At 42.0% G+C, this 6000-nt stretch overlaps 1 long non-coding RNA gene across 1 annotated transcript; it reads right to left on the bottom strand.

The window, feature by feature from the left end:
* Positions 1-2423: 2423 nt before the first annotated feature.
* On the bottom strand, positions 2424-3901 carry LOC136505790 (uncharacterized). Its single transcript, XR_010771317.1, has 2 exons — positions 3078-3901; positions 2424-2740 (listed from the first exon to the last, which is right to left on the bottom strand). It is a non-coding gene; the product is annotated as an uncharacterized lncRNA (long non-coding RNA).
* Between the last annotated feature and the right edge of the window lie 2099 nt (positions 3902-6000).

Genomic DNA, 6000 nt, shown 5'->3' on the forward strand with positions numbered 1-6000 from the left:
GAAAAATGCATTTGGCTTCAGTTCATTGGCAGGTGTTCCGATGGGTTCATTATTTAAATAAAAAAATATTGAAAAAGAAGAGGAAAAAAAATCAAGCACCTCATGCCCGCGCTTCTCACGTAATTTTCCGAAGAATCACGCCATCGCGGCTTGTTACCCGCTCGCAACCTCCCTTTCCTCTCACGGTCTCATCCGACACCTCCCCCACCACATCGTTCTCTCTTTTTCCCCTCTGTCCTCCGATATGCGCCGCCGCCACACCCATCGTTCGGCAATCGGCACCCCTTGGCGCAGTTCGCCCCTACCTATTCTTGGCCTCCGCTGCCAACTGCGAGCCCGTGGACAAGCAACACACAGCAAGTGTCCAGCGGCGATACGATGCATGGCCGGCGGGGCGTGGATTGGCCGATCTACGCTACCGGTAAGCCCTCGGCCTCCCCCCTCTCTCCCGGAGCACCGGCGGTTTGGGTGCCGTGGAGGTTCCCCCATCTTTGAGCTGGGATTTGAGGGACGGAGAAAAAAATCCTCCTTGGAAGGGTGCAGCGAACTTCCGTGCCGGTGCCGGCGGCGTGCGGGGCACCTCCTTGGCTGCCATCGAGCTCACCTTCACCGCGGCAGCAGATGTAGGCGCAATTGCAGCGGCGACAAAGCGCTGCCCGACAACTTTGTCGCCATGGGGGAGAGGCTCTCCCCTCGCCATGCGGATGCAGATTCTTTTGGATGCTTGTATACTAATATTCCTTTAAGGCCTCGTTTAGATCCAGCGTGTAAAGTTTTGGGATGTCACATCGGATATTACATGAGAGTGTCACATGAAGTGTTCGGATACTTATAAAAAAAACTAATTACAGAATCCGCCAGTAAACAGCGAGACGAATTTATTAAGCCCGATTAATCCGCCATTAGCACATGTGTGTACTGTAGCAATTTATTATCAAATTATGGACTAATTAGGCTTGAAAGATTCGTCTCGTAAATTAGTTGCAAACTGTATAATTGATTATTTTTTAGTCTATATTTAATACTACATGCATGTGTCCAAACATTCGATGTGACAGTGCGTAAAGTTTTAGGGTGGGAACTAAACAAGAGCTAAATGAGAAAATGCAGTAGCATTTAGATTGCAGTATATAAGGTTTTAAACCTTTGGACAGTTTTTTTTTGCCTTAATTTTAGTCTAGGACTTGAATAACCTGGAGCCTTTTTTTTCACACCCGATCTCATGCAGCCGTGCAAGTTGCGATATCAGAAGACATGCAGCTAGTGCATTTTGACTTCGATAGGTGAGACATGAGACTATATACTGCATTTAGATTGCACAAGGTTTTTAAGCTTGGATCAGTTTTTTCCCAATAATTCTAATCTAGGACTTAAATAACCAGGAACCTTGCTTGCAGACTCGATCTCATGCAGCCATTATGCAGCTGGTGCATTTTGAACCATCATATCCACTAGTTTGTTTGTCTACTTGATTTCAAAGTTTGTTTGTAAATTTGTGCGGCATTGAACCATCATATCCACTAGTTGAATATATATGAAAATTATTTGCTTTATCTATGGTGGTCTCAGAATAATTAATATGATGTTGCTTTCCCAAGGTATGCCTTAGAATAATTAGCCATTCCTGTTTAGTGCCAAGTCTGTGGCACTTGCAGCTGCTGGATTGCTGGAACCACCGTGTGTAAGATTAGTGCACCTGCATTTGTTTTTCCTGAATGAAACAATTTCCTAGCAAACAGGCAGCAGTTCTAGTACTTGTTTTAGCTAGCTTCTGCATGATCTGGTTATTCAGTGCAGCAACTTCCTTTTAGTTATTCTTGGCAATCATGGTAGCAAAGATCCTCTTTTCCCTCCACCAAAGTGTGTTGCAAAGACGATTTTTCTTGAAGAAATTTGATATCTGTACTGAAATTTCTCTGCTGCAGTTCTGAAATTGATTCCATCTATCCATACTGGAAACCACTTTATCCCTGTGTGCTCAAAAACCGTCAAGGAAGCTGAAAAAACCGTCAGGGAAATAAATTCTGTCGGGCAACCAACAGGCAAATCCCGTCAAGGATAGCTCGACAAAGAAATTCTTTTTGCCTTTGAGTTTCCCGTTAGAAAGATATCTCTGACAGTATTATTTTGACAGTAAGCTCACAGAAAAATTGTGCGTCCTTGGGTTTAGGAAACCGTCAAGTTAAATGTTTTCCCGTCAAAGATATAAGTATTTTCTCTGTGGGTTTCATACAATACTCTGTCAGGCAGCCCTCAGGAAATGTATAGCTTTTTCTGTCGTCGCCACACTATTTCTCTGTAGGTTGGCCTTCAAGGTATTTGTAATTTTTCTATCACAATAGAACCATCAAAGAAAACTGGTTGTTGACAGAAAATTGACACCATTCTCATTGATTTCCAGCTGATTCCAAGAAGCATAAATGTACCAAACAGCATAAGACACATTTATAGCATATAGATTAGAATTTCCACCAAATCATTGTACCACCATCCTACCACCAGCACATGCTTCCTAAGTTATTCATGTACAGCCATGTTACATGCCACGTCCTGGTTTTAGCTAAGACCATCTAACATTGTACTAATAAGTTATCTAAGCTCAACCATACATGTTCAGAAGACAAAAGACAGCTACTAACACATAAGCTGTTCAAAAGACAAGTCCTCGCCGTCCATATGTCCTCGCTGTCCATGTCGCACCATAGGTGTCCCCATCAACATGAGATGAACTAGTGGGTAGCTGCAAAACAGATAGTACTATGTAAGTATGAGTTGGACTTTAAATTTTCTATAGATTAAAAGGGTAACCTACTCATTCCGTAGCATTGCTTATGGAATTGTTCTCTGTAACTGTTTTGACTGAACTGAGTGCTATTTGAGTGATTCTCGATCTAGTAAAAACTATCTGATCTAGTGTATCTATAAAACACTAATCTTCCTTTGGTAAATACTATATAAGTACCTTGATAGGTCACTATGTAGGTACCATGATAGGTCAATAAAAAAGTATGAAATATTACTAAATGAACTGATTACAAAGAAGGGTAAAGAGCAAATACATGATAATGTTTTAGCACCTTGTGATGCCATTGTCACGGACAAGGGGCTGGATGTCCTCACCATAAGCCATCTCGTTAGCAATTCTGTAGTATCACACTTATCAAGCATGAGAATACTTAAACATAATGTGTATTATCAGCTCATGAAGTACAATCCTAGTGGAAAAACTCCACAGGAAATTTCTTACTAATCCTAATGTTCTATACAATACTACCTACTGAACCAAATTATGCAGGACCTACTATTTAACCAAGTCATGCAGGATCTCATCTTTGCATTTTCCTCTATAAAACTCGATCATTTACAGGAACTGACTAGCAATCATTAGAGTTAAAAAAGAAGACAGTAGTGTGCAAATGATAATGAGGCATAGCTGATTGGAATGTATTATAATTTAAGGACTTCATTTTTTCCATAATGGAAAATCAGTTTCAGCTTTAATTTAAACTAGAATGAAACTCAACTTACCAACTCATCATTACAAGAACAAGATATGGTAATATTGTAGTAGACTCAAGGTGACATGCTTGGACAACACTACCATACTAAAATTGATCACTTACAATAGGTACAGAGAAGATCGTATCTCCTTCTTTGAAAATAAAAAATTCATTACACTGAAAATACAAGGCCATACACAAAGATCAAACCTGAGCAGCTTTTTAAGCATTCATGGTGCTCTCTGTAGCAATCCATCATCTCTGCACCTGACTTGAACTTAGCAAGGTACCTGCAAAATCATCATGAGGAGAAATCAGATACCAAGATATATGTGCAGTGGCAGTGTAGTGTGTGTGTGGGTTTAGAGTTGTGTGTGTGGCTTTGTGTTGTTTTGTATGGGTTTTTGTTCCATTTTTATCTTCTTAATATAATGATGCACAGCTCTCCTGCGTTTTCGAGAAAAAAAAATATGTGCAGTAGGGGGATAAAAATCCATGGATCACAAATTCATATCCTTCAAGCTTCTACTATAAGAGACACATCACCTGATGTATCATATAGACAAATTCATAGATAGAAACCTTAGCATGCACCATAAATAAAAGGAATTATGATTATGGTGATTTTGCTACTGAACCAAGTCATGCTAGACCTACCTACCAAACAAGACATGCAGTACATACCTTCATAGTATAGAAAGTAATCAATCCTAGGCTTAATTTGGTTAAAAAAAATTGAACACAAGAATCAACCAGTAAAAAAAAACAACACTATTTTAACTTGTCCTAGATTAGAAATTACCAGCATATTGTATTCGATCAAAAAAGAATTATGGCCTAGCATCTAAGTACTTCAGATTCAATTTCGAGCAGATCTGCATGGACAAGGTCTAAACTAATATAGTGAAATCGAGACAAAATTCTACACCCATGCATACTACATATGGAATTTTACCAATCAAGCATAGACAACAACTACAGCTGGGGAGGCAAGAGGCATGACATTGGGGAAAACTTGCCTGAACTCCCAGCAGCCGCCTCGTTGCCTAAAATCTCCCCAGAGTAGCAACAAATTGTGTAGCCACCTTGCTCGACCTCGCCCTAGAGCATCAGATGTTCATAGCCGCCATTTGTTGAACTTGCCCCAAATCCACAACAACTGGATCTGAGAGGGGAGCGAAGGAAGCACGCGAATCTGAGAGGGGAACCAGAAAGAAGCAGTCGGATCTTGGAGGGATGGAGGCGGTTGGCGGAGTGTGGGAGGGGAGCTACCTATGGCGAGGACGGTCCCGGCGACCCGGTGGCGTGGAGGGTGCCTCCCGTGATGAACCGCTGCATGAGCCAACGGGAGAGGCATGGATCCTTGGGGGGCGGTCAGCGGCGTGTAGGCAGGAGGTGGCGGTGGCGACGAGGACGCGGTCGACGGTGGCCAGGAGGATGTGCCCGGACCGCCGGAGGCGCCCGTTGGGCCGGGCTGGAGGAGATCAACACTAACACCCGTGAGTTGGAGGAGCCGCCGCGTTCGTGAGCATGGGTTCGGGAGGAATGTGAGGGGGCGGCGGCAGACGATGGATTGGGAAAGGAAAGGATAATAAGGACGTGGCTTTTGAAGGGATTTTTGGCTTTGGAGGTGCGAACACTGGTACAAAGACGGCCTTTACTCCCGATGGGGAACCCCCTCTAGTCCTGGTTCCCCTCCCGGGAGCAAGCATCCGGGACTAAAGGGGGGTCCTTTAGTCCCGGGCCAGGAACCGGGACTAAAGGGGACCTTTAGTCCCAGTGGGTAACACCAACCGGGACTAAAGGTGCCTCCTGACATGCCACGAGATCGGCACCCTTTAGTCCCGGTTGGTAATACCAACCGGGACTAAAGGTTATTTTTTTTTCTTTTCTTTTCATTTTTTTGTTTTCTTTTCAAAATAGGTTTTCGAAGTCGTATTAGTATGTTTAGGTTCAAGCACAATGAACGTATTAAATGACACAATTCAAGCATAGAACTATATATATATATATATATATATATATATGCATGCATGCATCATATATATATTTACATGCATGCATGCATATGTGTATTTTACAGTTGTTGTGATATAACAATTTTCCTCTCGTCCTCTAGCTTGGCTTCCATGGCAGTGTTGGGTCGAAGTAGAACTCGCCCTTGGAAATGATGACCTGGTCATTAAAAAATCTGGCTATAGACTCTTGAATTGCTTTGATCTGGTCTTGTCGTATGACCTTTTCCTCCAACCATCGAGCCTACAGGTTTGAATTAAAGGAAAATAAATTAATATATGTACATACATATATATATATATGTATATATATATAAAGACATAGTAACACAATCAATAATAATAATTAAATGAATATATAGTGTATTTTTAACGTACTTTGAGTCTCTCTGTAGGAGTTCTTTGGGAGAGCTCCTTGATAAACTTGTAAACATAGTAACCACAATAGTTGTTCCTTTGTTCCTGCCTCAGACACCACTTTACGA

This window comes from Miscanthus floridulus, chromosome 14, assembly GCF_019320115.1.
Source record: "Miscanthus floridulus cultivar M001 chromosome 14, ASM1932011v1, whole genome shotgun sequence".
Taxonomy (NCBI): domain Eukaryota; kingdom Viridiplantae; phylum Streptophyta; class Magnoliopsida; order Poales; family Poaceae; genus Miscanthus; species Miscanthus floridulus.